Below are 21,453 nucleotides of genomic sequence, written 5' to 3'. Positions count from 1 at the left end.
TTCCCAAGTGGAAATGGGAGCAGATCACCATGAATTTTGTAGTTGGGCTCCCACGGACTTTGAGGAAGTTTGATACTATTTGGGTGATTATGGATCAGCTGACCAAGTCTGCGTATTTCATTCCAGTTAGGACTACTTATTCTTCAGAGCGGTTGGCTGAGATTTACATTTGCGATATTGTTTGCCTTCATGATGTGTCAGTGTCCATCATTTCAGATCAGGGCATGCAGTTTAAATTACAGTTTTGGAGAGCCTTGCAACAAGAGTTAGGCACCCAGGTTGAGTTGAGTATAACATTTCACCCTTAGATGGACAGACAGTCCGAGCGTACCATTTAGATATTGGAGGATATGCTATTGTGTCATTGATTTCAGGGGTTGGGGATTAGTTTCAATCGCTCACAGAGTTTGCCTACAACAACGGCTACCAGTTGAGCATTCAAATGACTCTGTATAAGGCTTTGTATGGGAGACGGTGTCAATCTCCGGTAGGTTGATTTGAGCCGAATGAGGCCAGGCTATTTGGTACTGACTTGGTTCAGGATGCTTTGGACAAGGTTAAATTGATTCAGGATCGGCTTCGCGCGGTGCAGTCTAGACAGAAGAGTTACGTCGATAGGAAGGTTCGTGATGTTGCTTTCATGGTTGGGGAGAAGGTAGTGCTCAAGGTTTTACCTATGAAGGGTGTTATGAGGTTTGGGAAGAAGGCCAAGTTGAGCCCTCGGTATGTTGGGCCGTTTGAGGTGCTTCAGAGGATTGGAGAGGTGGCTTACAAGCTTGCCTTGCCACCTAGTTTGTCGAGTGTGCATCAAGTATTTCATATTTCTATGCTCCGGAAGTATGTCGGCGATCCGTCTTATGTTTTAGATTTTAGCACGGTTCAGTTGGATGGTGATTTGACTTATAATGTGGAGCCGGTGGCCATTTTGGATCGACAGGTTCGAAAGTTGAGGTCAAAGAATATAACTTTAGTGAAGGTGCAGTAGAGAGGCCAACCAGTTGAGGAGGCTGCTTAGGAGATGAGTGAGAGATGTGGAGCAAATATCCACACCTATTTAAGACTCCAGGTATGTTTTTAGACTTGTTCGAGGATGAACGTTTGTTTAAGAGGGGGAGGATGTAACGACCCGGCCGGTCATTTCGAGAGTTGTAGCCCCGTTCCCCTATTTACTGCTCATTTTGTGCTATATAGCTGTTATGTGACTTACCGGGGTAGTCGGTTTAGGTCTGGAGGTATTTCAAAATGAATTAAGTCACTTTGTCTTAAGGTTTGAAGCATAAGTTAAAAAGGTTGATTAAATGTTGACTTATATGTAAACAACTCCGAAATGGAGTTTTCGTAGTTCTGTCAGCTCCGTTGGGTGATTTTGGACTAAGGAGCGTGTCTCGATTGTGATTTGGAGGTCCGTATGGGAATTAGGATTGAAATGGCAAAAGTTAGAACTTTGGAAGTTTGACCGAGAGTGGATTTTGTAGATACCGAGCTCAGATTGGTGTTCCGACCAGTGGAGTAGGTCCATGGTGTCATTTGTGACTTGTGTGAAAAATTTGGGGTTAATCAGACGTAATTTGGAAGGTTTCGGCATCGATTGTTGAAGCTAGAAGTTCAAAAGTTCATTAGGCTTGAATCTATGTGCGATTCATGATTTTAGCATTGTTTAATGTGATTTGAGGACTCCACTAAGTTCGTATGATGTTTTGGGACTTGATGGTATGTTTGGTTGAGGTCCCGAGGGCCGAGGGTGAGTTTTGGATGGCTAACAGTTCGATTTTGGACTTGGAAGTCTGTTGAAGAATTTGCTGGTGTCTAGTTCTGGTTTCCTTCTTCGCGTTCGCGATGGGAATTCTGCATTCGCGAAGGGTAGCTAGAGGCAGGTGAGGATTTTGTTCTTCATATTCGCGAAGGGGGAGCCTCTTTCACGAAGGTCCTGGTAGTTACTGCATCGTGAATGCAAAAAGGGGAACACATTCGGGAAGAGGAGAGAAGGCAGCTGGGACCCCACGCGTTTGGTCTACGTGTTCGCGTAAAGGAGATAGCATTCGTGAAGTATGGGGTCAGCAAAGCACCGCGTTTATGAGTGGTTCAATGCATTCGCGTAGAAGGTTTTGGGCAGCAGATTTAATTGTGTTGCACGAACGTGTGAAGAAAGTCACGTTCGCGAAGAAAAGGGTCACTAGGCATATTTAAATATTTCCAAAAACGAGAGTTTGAGTTCATAACACAAAATTGATTTTGGGAGCTCAGTGAGAGGTGATTTTTGGAGAGAATTTCGTATGGGTGATTAGAGTAAGTAATTGTTACCTAGTTTTGGTTAATTTATATGATTATGCCTTTGATTTCATCATTAAATTTGTGATTTGGGGTGGAAATTTAGAAAAAGTGGAGAAAAGTTCTTTGGCCAAATTTTGAGGTTTTGATTGAGATTTTGGTATCGGATTTGAGTAATTTTGGTATAGGTGGACTCGTGGTTGAGTTGACTTTTTGACTTTTGATTAAAAGCTTAGTACTTTCTTATGGAATTGATTCCTTTAGCTCGTGTTGATTGTATCGCATTGTATATGGCTAGATTCAAGGCATTCAGAGGCTGTTTTGCGAGGCAAAGATGTGTTGGAGTAGAGAATTGCACGGTTTGAGGTGAGTATTACTTCTAAACTTAGCCCTGAGGGTTTGAAACCCTGAATTATGTGTTATATGATTGGTGTTAAGGTGTCACACATGCCAAGTGATGGATGTGTGGGCGTGCACTGTAAGAACTGTACTTGGTCGATTCTATGGAACTGTATAGTGGATTTATCTTGTTGATATCCATGTTTTCATCATGTGATAAAGTAATTGAGCTGACAATCATACTAAAAATCATGTTTAGGCTATATGCTGGTACTGTTGGGACCCATAGTGGTCGTTTCTTGCTGTTGACTTATTGATTTCATTGAAATTTCATACTCAGTCATATTTATTCATTGCATATCATATCTCAGTCTCCATTGCTATTTATTGATACATAATATCATCATTTTTGGGCTAGTTTCATGACATTGTGAGCCCGAGAGAGAGAGGCTGGAGAAATTGATGACTGAGTAAGGCTAAGGGCCTGATTGTGAGTGACAGTTGTAGGATCGGGCTGCACACCGCAACATGTTTTATTGATTTAGGCATGGATCTGGCTTACTATAGCGCTTGGGTTGAAGGAGCCTCTTCGGAGTCTGTACACACCCCCAATGAGTGCAGTTGATTTACATTGAGGGATGGATCTTTTCTTGGCATTGATCTTGCCCGAATCATTTATACTTGGGGATGGATCTTCCCCTAGGCTGGATTCGGCCTATTCAGTACTGAGTGACTCACTATCAGTTGATATATATATATATATATATATATATATATATATATATATATATATATATATATATATATATTGGATCTTCCTTGGGCTGGATTGGCCATATACAATACTGAGTGATTGAGTATTTTGAGAGTGTGGGTAGGCTTTCAGCGTGGTGCATCACATACAGCATGTGCATGTGTATTTAGATGTAGGGAAGTTTATCATTCAAATCTATCTTACTTGCATTGAGTTTAACTATTGAACTTGAAAACATGCCTACATTTCTGTACTGTTATTTCTATATTGAACTGTACCTGCTGAGTTCGTCACTACTTTCAGTCCAAAGGTTAGATTTGTTACTTATTGAGTTGGTTGTACTCACGCTACACCCTGTACCTCGTGTGCGATCTAGGTGCTTCCAATCACGGTAGTTGCTGAGTTGTGGAGTCTGGATTTTCAGAGATTATCGAGGTAGCTGGTTGGCATTCGCAGACCTTGACTCTCCTCCCTTATCTTTCATTTTATGTTTCAGTTTTATTCTCTAGACGTTATATTACACTAGATCTCTACGTAGATGCTCATGTACTCGGTGACACCCCAATTTTGGGAGAGATTTTGTATTGAGTTATGATTTCTTATTTTGTTTTGAAAGGTTTTCCTTAAATTTAACTGCTTCCATATCTTTCAAAGCTTTAGAGTGTTAGGAATGTCTGAGTAGTCGGCTTGCCTATTTCTATGATAGGCCCATCACGACGGGTTGGTTTTGGGTCGTGACAGTACCTCTTCATCCAAATTCCCATGGAGGAAGGCATTGTTAATATCAAGTTGGTAAACAACCCAATTTCTTTTAATAACCACAGATAAAAGAAACTTAGTAGTTGTCAACTAAACCACAAGGGAGAAAGTTTCAGTGAAATCTACCCCCTCTAACCGATTGTTACCCCTAATTATCAACCTAGCTTTATATCTTTCAACTGAACCAGCAACCCTCTATTTTATTTTATAGACCCATTTGCAAGGTATGACTTTCTTACCAGGAGGTAGAGGAAGGATATCTTAAGTATTTTTAGCCTCCAAAGCTTGGAAATCCTTCATCATAGCCACCTTCCAAGTAGGGGTAAATTGTGGTTCTTGCAAGCAATGATCATAGGATGACTGAACCTTAGAACTAGAAATAGAGGAGCAAACATAGTAACCAAGGTATGAGGGAGGATTGTGAGTTCTTAAAGACCTTCTTAGGACATGAGAATGAGATAAAGGTCTAAGGGATCTGCCAGAAGAACCAGGAGGAGAAACATGGGAATAATAACTATAATCAGAAGGACTGACAGGACTGGGAGAAGAAAGAGGAGGAACTGAAGAAGGGGAGAAAGCAGAAGGAGAAAACAAATGAGTAGAATCATGTCACGACCCGGATTTCCATCCTCGGGAGTCGTGATGGCGCGAGAGCTAGGCAAGCCAATCCTTAACTGCTTACTTCGCTAACAATTATTTCTTTTAACAATGATCGGCGATAGCATGAAAGCAACAGAATTAAATAAATATGCGGAAGACTTAAATTTAAAGAAAACTGAACAATAATGCAAGAATCAACATATGCCTCTACCCAAGAACTGGTGTCACATTTGTCACGAACTTCTAAGAGTGCTAAATACAATCGTTTGAAAGAAAATATAAACTGTTTGTCTTGAATATATGAGATAACAGAGAGAAATAAAAGATAGAGGAGATGCCGGGCCTGCGAACGCCTGCAAGGCTACCTCAGTGTCTCACTGGATTGAAGGCTGGCTCCCGCGCTACGGCTGCAGTCCAAAACCTAGGTCTGTGCAAAAGAGCACAAAGCGTAGTATCAGCACAACCAGCCCCATGTGCTGGTAAGTGTTTGGCCTAACCCCGGCGAGGTAGTGACGAGGCTAGGACCAGACTCCAGATAAACCTGTACAGTTATATAATATATGGCAGAAAAGTAAACAAGTAATAAGTAGTTAAAGTTGGGGAAGGGGAATATGCTTCGGGGATAGCAGTTAAAAGAAATAACAGGGAATAATAAGGAAGCTAGCATTATAACTTCTATCACAAATGAAGAAAATAGAGGCAACTTACACTTTCAGTTTCCTCTTGTTGCAGGCGTGTAACCCGATCCCATTTCTCATATTTCGTGGTAGGCGTACCACCCGCTCCCATTTCATTATATCTCGTGGTAGGCGTACCACCCGCTCCCATTTCATTAAATCTTGTGGTAGACGTACCACTCGCTCCCATTTCATCAATCTTGTGGTAGGCGTACCACCCGCTCCCATTTCATCAATCTTGTGGTAGGCGTACCACCCGCTCCCATTTCATAATATCTTGTGGTAGGCATACCACCCGCTCCCATTTCATAATATCTTGTTGGTAGGCGTACCACCCACTCCCATTTCATAATATCTTGTGGTAGGCGTACCACCCGCTCCCATTTCATCAATCTTGTGGTAGGCGTACCACCCGTTCCCATTTCATCAATCTTGTGGTAGGCGTACCACCCGCTCCCATGTCATAATGTCTTGTTGTAGGCGTACCACCCGCTCCCATTTCATCACACAATCACAAGAAATCCCGGCAAGGGAACATAAGTAATATAATAACTTCCCGGCAAGGGAGAATCAGCTATAACAAATCTCACTTTGCTAGTACTCAGTTCAATTAATGGAAATACTTAATCATAGAGGGTCATTAATTAAAGTATACAAGGTGTCATTCAAAAACACAACAACTTTCAAGTTAAGACCCACGGTCATGCTTGACACCAATGTATAGATACTCGTCACCATGCCTATACGTCGTACTCGACAAGAAGCAAGTAGAAAATATGACTCAACTCCTAATCCCTCAAGCTAGGGTTAAACCAAACACTTACCTCGATGCCTTGAATACCACTCAAGTCTCAATTATAGCTTTACCTCTTGATTCCACCACCAATCCGCTCGAATCTAGTCATAAGTTACTTAATCACATTAATAAATGCTAAATGAATCAACCCCAATGCATAAAAATGAGTTTTCCAAAGTTTTACATAAAAGTCAAAATTCACCCCTGGGCCCATGTGGTTGCAACCCTAGGTTCAGACCAAAACCCGATTACCCATTCCCCCACAAATACAAATATATGGTTTGTTTTGAAATCGGACCTCAAATTGAGGTACAAATCCCTAATTTTAGAAAAAAACCCAGGTTCTACCCACATCAGCCAATTTCCCCATGAAAATCTTTGATTTGAAGTTGAAATCATGTTAAAAGATGTTAAGAAGTGAAGAAAATAAGTTAGAAATCACTTACCAATCGTTTCGGAGAAGAAAAAGTTATTTGGAAAATCGCCTCTTATGTTTTGGGGTTTTGAAAAGTGTAAAATAACTGAAATTCACGTGTATTTATATCCCTCTGAAGTTCCCACCACATACCGCGCAAGAAGGACCGCGGCCGCGCAGGCTCCCTGAAGACCTGCGGATCATTGCCCCGTGCGGACCGCACTTAGCTGACCGCGGCCGCATAGCACCCACCGCAGACCGCTCAAGGTGACAGCAGCCGTGCTGGCCCCTCCGCGGCCGTGCTGGCCCCTCCGCGGCCGCGCTGGCCCCTCCTCGGCCGCACGTGATTGCTCGCGGACCGCGCAAGAGGGTTCAGAGACCTGTCAAAATTCCTGAACCTGCAACATATGATCTTCTAAAGCCTAAGGCATCCCGGAACCTTCTAGAAACTCACCCGAGCCCTCGAAACTCTTAACCAAGCATGCACACTACCTCAAAAACACCCTACGAACATATTCGTGTGATCACATCACCAATATAACATCATGAACATCGAATTGAGCCTCAAGATCCATGAAATTTCTCAGATTTCCTTTTAAACATCAATTTTCCCAATTTGGGTCCGGATCACGTCAAACGACGTCCGTTTTCACCAAAATTTACAGGAGTGATTCAAAACATATATAAGACTCGTACCGGGCGCCGGAACCAAAATACGGGCCTGATACCATTGCTTTTTAATCAGATTTCATTTCCATTTTCTTTAAACATTTTCAGAGAACAATTTCACTTAAAAATTCATAACTCGGGCTGGGGACCTCGGAATTCGATTCCGGGCATACGCCCGAGTCCCATATTTTCCTACGGACCCTCCGGGATCGTCAAATCACGGGTCCGGGTCCGTTTACCTAAAATGTTGACCGAAGTAAAATTTATTCATTTCGAGGTCAAAACTTAGCAATTTTCATAAGATTTCACATTTAAGCTTTCCGGCTACGTGCCCGGACTGCGCACACAAATCGAGGCAACTCTAAATGAGGTTTTTAGGGCCTCGGAGACACAGATTTCAATTAGAAACAGGTGATGACTCTTTTGGGTCGTCACATTCTCCACCTTTAAAACAATCATTCGTCCTCGAACGGACAGAAGAATGAAGTACCTGAGTCAGGGAAAAGATGAGGATATCGGTCCCGCAAATCGGACTCGGACTCCCATGTCGATGCCTCAGGAGGTTGACCTCTCCACTGAACACAAACCGAAGGAAAACTCTTCGACCTCAACTGGCGAACCTGTCGTTCTAGAATAGCCACCGGCTCCTCCTCATACGACAAATCCTTGTCCAATTGGACAGTGCTGAAATATAACACGTGGGATGGATCGCCGTGATATTTCCGAAGCATGGACACATGAAACACTGGATGCACGGCTGATAAGCTAGGGGGCAATGCAAGTCTATAAGCCACCTCCCCTACTCGATCAAGGATCTCAAATGGTCCAATGAACCTAAGGCTAAGCTTTCCCTTCTTCCCAAATCTCATCATGCCCTTCATAGGCGACACTCGGAGCAACACACGCTCACCAACCATAAAAGCCAGGCCTCGAACCTTACGATCTGCATAGCTCTTTTGCCTGGACTGAGCTGTACGAAGCCTATCCTGAATGATCCTGACCTTGTCCAAGGCCTCCTGAACCAAATCTGTACCCAACAACCGAGCCTCTCCCAGCTCCAACCATCCAACCGGAGATCGACACCGCCTACCATATAAAGCCTCATAAGGAGCCATCTGGATACTTGACTGGTAGCTGTTGTTGTAGGCAAACTCTGCTAAAGGCAAGAACTGATTCCACGAACCTCCAAAGTCAATAACACAAGCTCGGAGCATATCCTCCAATATCTGAATAGTCCGCTCGGACTGTCCATCCGTCTGAGGATGAAATGCTGTACTTAACTCAACCTGGGTGCCTAACCCTCGTTGAACTACTCTCCAGAAATGCGAGGTGAACTGCGTACCTCAGTCCGAAATGATAGATATCGGCACACCATGAAGATGAACAATCTCTCGGATATAGATCTCAGCTAACCTCTCGGACGAATAGGAGACTACCACAGGAATGAAATGCGCTGACTTGGTCAGCCTATCAACAATGACCCAAACTGCATCAAACTTCTTCCGGGTCAACGGAAGTCTAGTAACGAAGTCCATAGTGATTCTCTCCCACTTCCACTCGGGAAGCTCAATCCTCTGAAATAAACCACCAGGCCTCTGATGCTCATACTTAATCTGCTGACAATTCAAACACCGAGCCACATATTCAATGATATCTTTCTTCATTCTACGCCACCAATAATGCTGCCGCAAATCGTGATACATCTTCGCGGTGCCCGGATGGATAGAATACCGGAAACTATGGGCCTCCTCTAAAATCAACTCTTGAAGTTCATCCACATTAGGCACACAAACTCGACCCTGCAATCTCAGAACTCCATCATCACCTAAGGTAACCTGCTTGGCACCCCCATACAGCACCGTGTCTCTAAGGACACACAAATGGGGATCATCAAACTACCAATCACGGATACGCTCCAATAATGAAGAACGAGTGACCGTGCAAGCAAATACTCGACTAGGCTTAGAAATATCCAACCTCACAAATCGATTGTTCAAAGCCTGAACATCTAAAGCAAGAGGCCTCTCACCGACTGGAATATAAGCAAGATTGCCCATACTGGCTGACTTTCTACTCAAAGCATCGGCCACCACGTTGGCCTTTCCCGGGTGATATAGGATAGTGATGTCATAATCTTTCAACAACTCCAACCACCTCCTCTTATTCAAATTCAACTCCTTTTGCTTGAACAAATACTGAAGACTCTTATGATCCATGAACACCTCACATGCCATGCCATACAGGTAATGCCTCCAAATCTTCAATGCGTGAACAATGGCTGCCAACTCCAAATCATGCACTGGATATTTCTTCTCATGAACCTTCAACTGCCTCGAAGCATAGGCAATGACCTTGCCATCCTACATCAACACTGCACCAAGTCCAATGCGAGATGTATCACAATAAACAGTGTAAGGCCCTGAACCTGTGGGCAAAACTAACACCGGCACCGTAGTCAGGGCTATCTTGAGCCTCTGAAAGCTCGCCTCACACTCGTCCGACCATCTGAACTAGGCACCCTTCTGGGTCAACCTGGTCATCGGGACTGCAACATATGAGAACCCCTCCACGAACCGACGATAGTAGCCTACCAATCCCAAGAAACTCTGAATCTCTGTAGTTGATGCTGGTCTAGGCCAGTTCTTGACTGCCTCAATCTTCCTTGGATCAACCTGAATACCCTTTGCTGATACAAATGACCCAGGAATGCCACTGAACTCAACCAGAACTTACACTTCGAGATCTTAGCATATAACTGACTATCCTTTAGAGTCCGAAGAACCACTCTGAGGTGTTGCTCATGCTCCTCCTGGCTGCGGGAATATATCAAGATATCATCAATAAAGACTATCACGAACAAGTCCAAATAAGGCCTGAACACTCAGTTCATCAACTCTATAAATGCTGCTAGGGCATTGGTCAACCCGAATGACATAACCAAGAACTCATAATACCCGTACCGAGTGTTGAAAGCTATTTAGGGACATCGGATGCCCTAATTCTCAACTGGTGGTAGCCAAATCTCAAGTCAATCTTTGAAAATACCTTGGAACCCTGAAGCTGATCGAACAAATCATCAATCCTCGGCAGTGGATACTTATTCTTAATGGTAACCTTGTTCAATTGTCGGTAATCAATGCACATTCTCATCGAACCATCCTTTTTCTTTACAAACAAAACCGGCGCACCCTAAGGCAAAACGCTGGGTCTAATGAAACCCTTCTCAAGCAAATCCTGCAACTGTTCCTTTAACTCTTTCAACTCCGGCAGGGCCATACGATATGTCAGAAGAGAAACGGGCTGAGTTCCCGGAGCCAGATCAATGCAGAAATCAATGTCCTGGTCGGGTGGCATCCCCGGCAGGTCTAAAGAAAAAACCTTAGGAAACTCACGAACTACGGGCACAAAATCAATATAGGGAACCTCAGCACTAGAGTCACGAACATAAGCCAAATATGCCAAACACCCCTTCTCGACCATATGCCGAGTCTTCACATACGAAATAACACTTCGGGTAGAATGACCAAGAGTCCCTCTCCACTCTAAACGGGGCAAACCTGGTAAGGCTAAGGTCATGGTCTTGGCATGGCAATCCAAGATAGCATGGTACGGGGATAACCAATCCATTCCAAATATAACATCGAAGTCGACCATGTCTAAAAGCAACAAATCAACACGGGTCTCAAGACCCCCAAACACTACAATACAAAAACGATGAACTCGGTCGACCACAATAGAATCACCCACCGGTGTACACACATAAACATGAATACTCAATAAATCACTAGGCATGACCAGATACGGGGCAAAATAAGATGACATGTATGAATACGTAGACCCTGGATAAAATAGCACAGAAGCATATCTATCACAAACTAGTATAGTACCTATAATGACTGCATCTGAAGACTCAGCCTCGGGCCTGGCTGGAAGTGCATAACATCGGGGCTGGGCCCCACCACCCTGAACTGCCTCTCTAGGACGGCCTGCTACTGGTTGGCCTCCACCTCTAGCGGCTTGAGCCCCACCTCTAGGACCTCTACCTCCACCTCTAACACATCTGCCCCCGCCTCTAGCTGGCTGGGCAGGCTGTGGGACATCTGGTGCCTGTACTATAGCACGAGAACCCTGATGTAGAGAACTGCTCGAAGCTCGAGGGCAATACCTAGTCAATCTTCCCTTTTAAAATCCAGCTTTTAGTAAAAATCATTTTTAAATACTTTCCAGCAGTTTCGGTAGGGGTTCAATACCATTTAAGATAATAATAGAGATTAAAGTCATAATCGGCCCCTCGGGCAAAACATAGCTTGTAAAACAGCCCCTCAGGCAAAACAGTAATCACAAACACTTCATAACTTAAATATCTCAGTGGAAATAACCAATGCCAAAACAGTGATTAATTTCTGAACATCTCATAAACCCCAGTTTAAATAAAAGTTGTTTTAAAACATTTGTTCAACTTTCCGACAGAGGCTCAATATAAAGATGAGTGAAAACAGTCGATAAATCAACATATTCGATAGAAATTCACTTTAAAGAGGAGTGAAATCAATAAGTCCATAAACAGGCCTCTCAGGCAAAAACATCACTCATATGCATGTATATATCTATTGCCCCTCGGGCTAGCCTCTCTGTCACTCATGACTCAACTCTTACCAATCAGTACTCGCACTCAGCATTCACGCTCAATTGGTACCATATAGTAACCGTTTCGGCGTGTAGCCCGATCCGTATATCTCTCACAATAACTGAAATCAAAGTAACCGCTGCGGCATGCAACCCGATCCATGCATCGCTATGGTGCACAGCCCGATCCATATAAATAGTCGACTGTGCTCACTAGGGGTATGCAGACTCCGGAGGAGCTCCTACAGCCCAAACGCTATATTGTTTCGGCGCGCAGCCCGATCCATATAAGTGTCACTGCGGCGTGTAGCCCGATCCATAGATATATAATCCTCACAACTAGGCCCTCGGCCTCTCTCAGTCATTAACCTCTCCATCAGACTCTCAGTCTATCTCAGTCATCAATCTCACAATCAGACCCTCGGTCTATCTCAGTAAAACAGGGAACTCAGCCCAAAACAACTTCCACATTTTAAGAATATAGTCATAAATCCAGATTTGAGTAGTAAACAGGTAAAACATGACTGAGAATATGCTTTCAAACAAATAGAGTGAGGAAAGATAGTAAAAATGCCCCTAAGGGTCTCAACAAGTCGGCACAAGGCCCCAAACATGGCATACATCCCAAAAATATAATAATGTCAAACAATTAACTATCAAATACGCATTAAAATATTCGTTCGAGATAGACTAGGTCACAATCCCCAGTGGTGCTCTATCCCACGCTCGTCATCCAGCATGCAAGTCATCTCAAAGTAATACAACGACGTATAATCTGGGGTTTCAAGCCCTCAGGACAGTATTTACAATCATTACTTACCTCGAACCGGCTAATCCTCTAGCTTGTGATGCCTTTGTCTCTCCAATCGACCTCCGAATGCCTCGAATCTAGCCACAATAATTTGATTCAGTTAATAAAAATTATAGGAATTAATTCCATATGAAATTCAACATTTTTCATTAAGAATCCGAAATTGCACTCAAATTTCGCCCGTGGGCCCACGTCTTGGAACCCTACAAAAATTACGGAATATGAAACCTCATCCAACCACGAGTCCAACCATACCAATTTTACTAAAATCTGACATCAACTCGACCCTCAAATCTTCAAATTAAACCAAGAGGGTTTTCAAGATTTTCCCAACTAAAATCACCAATTAAATGCCAAAACTAGTAATAGATTCGGGTAATTTAACCAGAATTAAGTTAAGAACACTTACCCCGTTATTTTCTCTGAAAATCTCCTGAAAATCGCCTCTCCCCGAGCTCCAATTTGATAAAATGGAAAATGGGACGAGTCCCATTTTCAGAACTTAAGAATCTGCCCAGAAAATGTCGGGGGCACTGTTCACGCGTTTGGGTACTATTCACGCGGTACTGTTCGCTACACTATTCACGGGGTACTGTTTATATGTACTGTACACGGATACTGTTCACGCAGATGCGGTTACTGTTCACACGTGCGAAAAATGCAGAAACTGCCAAGAAAATTGCAACAACTTTTCTTTTCACTAAAAAGGCTCTAACTCCATCATACCAACTTGGAATTTGATGATTCTTGTTCCTATGAGTCACAAATAATAATACGAACATAGCCCTTCAGTTGAAACTCAATTCGGAGCTCATTTGCTCAGTTTAATACCCATTTCGCTCGTTAAACAATTAACTCATGTTTCGTGTCAAAAACCCAATCGCAACTTGATGAAATTAGACCAAACTTTCCAGATCAGTCCTATAATTCATTATCAAAATTCTGGAAGTCTCGAAATCAAATTTCGATCTCTAGAAGTAAAAATGGATCTTTGGATCATTACATGCTTATGCTCAAAATGGCAAAATCTTCCGAAAACTTATCCGAGACTCATGGGACCCCGACCAAACATGCCAACACACCCCATAACATAATTCAAACTTGTTCCAACCTTCGGAACGCTCAAACCAATATCAAAACATCAAATCGCCATCGGATTCAAGCCTAAGAATTCCAAAACTTCCGAAATCCGAATTCGATCAAAAAGTCGACCAAACGACGTCCAAATGACCTGAAATTTTGCACACACATCACAAATGACATAACGCAACTACAACAACTCTCGGAATTCCATTCCGACCCATGGATCAAAATCTCACCTATCAACCGGAATTCGCCAAAATATTAACTTTGCCAATTCAAGCCAAATCCTTCCACGGACTTCCAAAATGCATTCCGATCGCGCTCCTAAGTCATAAATCACCCAACGAAGCTATCCAAATCATAAAATTTCCGATCCGAGCTCATATACAAATAAGTCAACTCTTAGTCAAACCTTTCAAATTCAAAGCTTTCAACTGAGACTGTTCCTTCAAATTCATTCCGATTTTTCCAAAAAAACCAAAACCAACGATCTACATCAGTCATAATACGTTACACGGGGCAAGTCATGCCCGGAAACTGGCGATCAAAGTGCAAAAGTTCAAAACGACCGGTTGGGTCGTTACAGCTTTCCCCACTTAAACACACGCTCATCCTCGAACGTGCCCAGAGTTGTTCCAGAATCCAACCAATTGCTGAATAAATTTACTATGCATATACCCGAGGGTGATCCCACGTTACCCTACCTCATATAGGTTTGATAACACAATATAACTGAAATTTCACAATCCATCCTAGTCCATAAACCATAGAACCACATTTCTGCTTCTAAAATCCTCAATACGATCAGAACCTCACACCTATACTTTGAATAGACCCAAACTAGATGTAGTAACCCATGCCTGCAACCTCAAGTGCAGTTATCCGATATACCACGTAACTCAAACACATGTAGCGATAACTTCCATTCACAGCATCTGCACACAACACCTGAATACCGATAGAAACCTCTTATCAACTAAAGTCTCATTCCAACACTTCCATATACTGCCAATGATAAATGAAACATGCAATAAATCATAACCCATAAGGTTACTTCTCCTTTGGCAAGGACCATAGCAAATTTCTGAACCGAACCTCAATATTTACCCATCAAACATGCTGAAATCGAATCCGTTTGTATTTATTAATGATCCCCAACGATCTCCTCTAATCCAACACATTACTCTGGTGACATGATACATCCATACAGACCTAAGCCACAACTTGCACAATACACGCATCAATACGCACAATCCGAACATACTCAAATCATGAAAATGACTCAAATGAAAGAGTTGAACCTCAAGTTCACTAGTACCACCACAACACAAGACTGGGAACCCGTCTCACATCATAGGAACAAAACACACGAATCTAACCTGCAAGGACATACCTCCACATATATTCACTGCAATGCGCGACCTTAAACACTGCTCCACATGAAACCACCTTAAGTCACTATGATCGAAATCGACAACCACACACAATTTGATATCTGGAACCAAAGCAATTCATCATACTCACGGTGAAGCAAAATAACATACACCACGCAAACCCGATAGGATGTAACCGATACACCATTCACCGAGCAACACCCAATTACTCTTCCCGCTCGACTTCCACTATGAACCCCATTAGAACCGCACCATATGTGCCTATAACCAATAAATCATAATGTCTCGCAACACAAAAAGGCAACTAATAGATCTCCCCAGATCACTAATAAGCTTAATAACGGTCGAATCAACCAATCCCTCAACAATACAATTCGGGGCCAACCAAGCCGACTCGAGCTAGAACATGCATCCACATAGGTCTACCAATGGACCATACATCAAGTCTAGTCACACACAACAGATAAATAATCCTCCGAAGGTTCACAATGACTGAATCATAGCACATACTACCCTCTGACCAACCTTAGCTATTTTCTCATAGTCCACAACCGCAATACCTTTGATGTATTATTAACTCAACCACATTTCCCTCTTTCTGAAGTGCATACCATTATCAAGACAAACCATTTAGTAATATCATTTACCTAGTCATCTGAAACTGCATGTGTTGTCTAAGAATTTATGACCTTCCTTTCAAAACTGAATTGCGACCTTACATATGCCAATCCCCGCCCTACACAACATACCACATATAACATGTCATCCTATGATAAATATGAGAACTTTAACATCCCTTTCTGAGCCACAATCAACTGCATATTCACTAGTCACGAACCTTCCATTGGTCCCATCTAGAAGGAAAATCACTATACATCCCATGTCCATAGAAAATATACATTCCCAAACCGCGGTAAAACCATCAAGAACTCTCCGAGTTCCCTTTGCACAAATCAGACATGTCAGGACTGAATCCTTCTAACTCGATCAAGCTAAGCAAGTCATCAAAACCTAAGAGCATCGCCGTAAAATACCTGAAAGAACTCATTACCTCAAACACACGCACAAAATTAATCATATCCTTACCATACTGATTCGGTCTACTATCAAACTATTCCATCTATCTAAATTTCCTTCTGATTCATTTTCAACTTGATATTCTCTTTTGCTGTAGCACCACAATTTCTCAACCCAGGATTACCACACGAGACCCAAGCATAAAACCACATTGTCTAAGACTCATAAGTCACTGAATACTATCTTAAATATTTCCAAAAGCACCACATTCGAAATACTTCGCTCTGAAGAACTTCCTACGGATCTAAATCTGTTACCTCCTAATACCAATACATAGAATCCCACAATTAATATAGAAAACACCACAAGTCTTGACATCTTCCAAGGAAAACTCAATTTCTATCCATAAGTATAACTTGAAATCCTCCAATTATTGCGTGTAAAATTTGGAACACAATAGGACCATTCTCTAGAGGCATCCACTCTAATCAAACCGCAGTTAGATTGATTAAACGAACCGAACAACCTGTGCTTCATTTGAACTCCAACACTGCAGAATGTGACCTCATTTCAATATAACCAAGCAACTTCCTGCCCTATGCACCGAGCATTCCTTACCAACCACAACTCAAGTCATTCCCCGATTCTCATACACCCATAAATCATAACATAACCTTTATTGAAATTTCCTTTACTCGAGCCATAACTGATTCACAAATACGCCTCAAACTGGAACCATTAAAGCACATAACCGTGCAATCAACTATTCAATAGAGGACTCCCCCACTTGGCTCGAAGCCATAGATCAACACACGCTCAATAACTCATAACAATTATACTTTATTGATGTCATGATACCATAATGAGATTAAACTCAAATCTTTTATAAGCTTGTGAAAACAAAGATCATCTAGAATTTTAACTCTTCTGCAAATCTCGCATTCCACTCTCGCAACAGTTACACCCACTCACTAAGCGACCCAATTTAAGTTGCAACACATATCCTTCACTCGCAAATCTAACAGACACATAAGGATCGTACAACCTCAGAACACTTCGCATGAGATAACCCACCTTCTTCGCATTAAACTAACATTTATGTATACCTTCCACCGTCATAACCATTATGCAGTCACTTAGTCTTCCTGAGTCTGAACTCATACCGCAACATGAAATTTACTTCACTCCCAACTAGGACACATGAAAAGACTCTTTGCATGCCCATAACTCGGGGCTATACCTCAAATCAAGATGGATACATCTCGAAGTACTAACATACTCATCACATAGTTATCCAGCCATCACTCCCACTAATAGGGACACTACCAAATATATAAGTTCAAAAATACTTGCTCACACAATCAGCACCTCGGTGCTCAAGCCATAGGCAAATATTCGGCCTCAAGTCCTCCAAACTGGCCCAACATCAAACTCACAGAGATCACATCTCGCCCCTCGATCGGGGAATCACAAGCCATCAAGGCACATCTGATACTGAGCGCTCATGCGCGCATATGAACGCGTGGAAGGAATTCAAAGAGTTACATTTCAAGTTGAATCAAAGGACGCACGATAAGAATTCAAGAATGTGAAGTTTTACTAAAGGTTCTGCAGCCTCTCGAGGATAAATACAGACGTCTCTGTACCGATCCATGAGACTCTACTAAACCTGCTCATGACTTGTAAGACCTATGTAACCTAGGCTCTAATACCAATTTGTCACGACCCCAAACCGGCCCGGTCGTGATGGCGCCTCTCGTGAAGACAAGGTCAGACGACACAACACTCACCTTAACCCTTTAAGCATTAAGAGTCATTTTTAAGTCTTTAAATTAAACAATGTTTCATAATAAAATCCTAGAATAACAGTGCAGAATAAAATACCAGTCCGATATCGGGGTGTCACTAGTCATGAGCAACTATCAAGGTCTGAATACAACAAAAGTCTAAAAATGTATTAAATACAGTAACAACAATGAGGGGAAGGAAGCAGTGATGCAAACGTCATGCAGCCACCTTACTAACTCTGATGACTCCGCGACTGAGCTATTAACACCCGCTACCGGGTTCCGATATACTTGAATCTGCACACGAGGTGCAGGGAGTAATGTGAGTACTCCAACCCAGTAAGTAATAAGAGTAAATAAAGGCTGAGCAGTAGGAAACAATGAATCCACATTCACATTAGGCTCAATAAACACAACATGCCTTCAAATCATAATACGAGTCAATCTTCCCTTTTAAAATCCAGCTTTTAGTAAAAATCATTTTTAAATACTTTCCAGCAGTTTCGGTAGGGGTTCAATACCATTTAAGATAATAATAGAGATTAAAGCCATAATCGGCCCCTCGGGCAAAACATAGTTTGTAAAACAGCCCCTCGGGCAAAACAGTAATCATAAACACTTCATAACTTAAATATCTCAGTGGAAATAACCAATGCCAAATCAGTGATTAATTTCTGAACATCTCATAAACCCCAGTTTAAATAAAAGTTTTTTTAAAACATTTGTTCAACTTTCCGATAGAGGCTCAATATAAAGATGAGTGAAAACAGTCGATAAATCAAGATATTTGATAGAAATTCACTTTAAAGAGAAATGAAATCAATAAGTCCATAAATAGACCTCTCAGGCAAAAACATCACTCATATGCATGTATATATCTATCGCCCCTCGGGATAGCCTCTCTGTCACTCGTGACTCAACTCTTACCAATCAGTACTCGCACTCAGCATTCACGCTCAATTGGTACCATATAGTAACCGCTGCGGTGTGCAGCCCGATCCGTATATCTCTCACAATAACTGAAATCAAAGTAACCGCTGCGGCGTGCAAACCGATCCATGCATCGCTGTGGCGCACAACCTGATTCATATAAATAGTCGACTACGCTCACTAGGGGTGTGCAAACTCCGAAGGGGCTCCTACAGCCCAAGCGCTATATTGCTGCGGCGCGCAACCCGATCCATATAAGTATCGCTGCGGCGTGCAGCCCGATCCATATACATATATATATATATATATATATATATACATTGATGCGGCGTGCAGCCCGATCCATAGATATATAATCCTCACAACTAGGCCCTCGGCCTCTCTCAGTTATTAACCTCACCATTAGACTCTCAGTCTATCTCAGTCATCAATCTCACAATCAAACCCTCGGTCTATCTCAGTAAAACAGGGAACTCAGCCCAAAACAATTTCCACATTTTAAGAATATAGTGATAAAGCCAGATTTGAGCAGTAAACAGGTAAAACATGACTGAGAATATGCTTTCAAACAAATAGAGTGAGGAAAGTTAGTAAAAATGCCCCTAAGGGTCTCAACAAGTTGGCACAAGGCCCCAAACATAGCATACATCCCAAAAATATAATAATGTCAAACAATTAACTATCAAATACGCATTAAAATATTCGTTCAGGATGGACTAGGTCACAATCCCCAGTGGTGCTCTAACCCACGCTCGTCATCCAGCGTGCAAGTCACCTCAAAGTAACACAACGACGTATAATCCGGGGTTTCAAACCTTCAAGACAGTATTTACAATCACTACTTACCTCGAACCGGCTAATCCTCTAGCTCGGGATGCCTTTATCTCTCAAATCGACCTCCGAATGCCTCGAATCTAGCCACAATAATTCGATTCAGTTAATAAAAATTATAGGAATTAATTACATATGAAATTCTATATTTACCATTAAAAATCCGAAATTGCACTCAAAATTCGCCTGTAGGGCCATGTCTCGGAACCCGACAAAAATTACGGAATATGAAACCTCATCCAACCACGAGTCCAACCATACCAATTTTACTAAAATCCGACATCAACACGACCCTCAAATCTTCAAATTAAACCAATAGGGTTTTTAAGATTTTCCCAACTAAAATCACCAATTAAATGCCAAAACTAGTAATAGATTCGGGTAATCTAACCAGAATTAAGTTAAGAACACTTACCCCATTGTTTTCTCTAAAAATCTCCCGAAAATCGCCTCTCCCCGAGCTCTAATTTGATAAAAACGGAAAATTCAGAACTTAAGAATCTGCCCAGAAAATGTCGGGGACACTGTTCACGCGTTTGGGTACTGTTCACGCGGTACTGTTCACTACACTATTCACGAGGTACTGTTCATATGTAGGATACTGTTCATGTTTACTGTACATGGTACTGTACACGGATACTGTTCACGCAGGTGCAGTTACTGTTCACACCTGCGAAAAATGCAGAAACTGCCCAGAAAATTGCAACAACTTTTCTTTTCACTAAAAAGGCTCTAACTCCACCATACGAACTTGGAATTCGATGATTCTTATTCCTATGAGTCAAAAATAATAATACGAACATAGCCCTTCAGTCGAAACTCAATTCGGAGCTCATTTTCTCAGTTTAATACCCATTTCGCTCGTTAAATAATTAACTCATGTTTAGTGTGAAAAACCCAATCGCAACTTGATGAAATTAGACCAAACTTTCCAAATCAGTCCTTTAATTCATTATCAAAATTCCAGAAGTCTCGAAATCAAATTTCGATCTCTAAAACTAAAAATGGATCTTTGGATCATTACATGCTTATGCTCAAAATGGCAAAATCTTCCAAAAACTTATCCGAGACTCATGGGACCCCGACCAAACATGCCAACACACCCATAACATAATTCAAACTTGTTCCAACCTTCGGAACGCTCAAAACAACATCAAAACATCAAATCACCCTCGGATTCAAGCCTAAGAATTCCAAAACTTTCGAAATCCGAATTCGATCAAAAAGTCGACCAAACGACGCCCAAATAACCTGAAATTTTGCACACATATCACAAATCACATAAAGAAGCTATAGCAACTCTCGGAATTCCATTCCGACCCTCGGATCAAAATCTCACCTATCAACCGGAATTCGCCAAAATATTAACTTTGCCAATTCAAGCCAAATCCTTCCACGGACTTCCAAAATGCATTCCGATCGCGCTCCTAAGTCATAAATCACCCAACGAAGCTATCCAAATCATAAAATTTCTGATCCGAGCTCATATACAAATAAGTCAACTCTTAGTCAAACCTTTCAAATTCAAAGCTTTCAATTGAGACTGTTCCTTCAAATTCATTCCGATTTTTCCTGAAAATCAAAACCAACGATCTACATCAGTCATAATATGTTATACGGGGCAAGTCATGCCCGAGAACTGGCGATAAAAGTGCAAAAGTTCAAAATGACCGGTCGGGTCGTTACAGATACCAACT

Source organism: Nicotiana tabacum, chromosome 1 (assembly GCF_000715075.1).
Source record: "Nicotiana tabacum cultivar K326 chromosome 1, ASM71507v2, whole genome shotgun sequence".
NCBI classification, from domain to species: Eukaryota; Viridiplantae; Streptophyta; class Magnoliopsida; order Solanales; family Solanaceae; genus Nicotiana; species Nicotiana tabacum.
The sequence above is the reverse complement of the archived record's forward strand: the minus strand, read 5'-3'. Positions refer to the sequence as shown.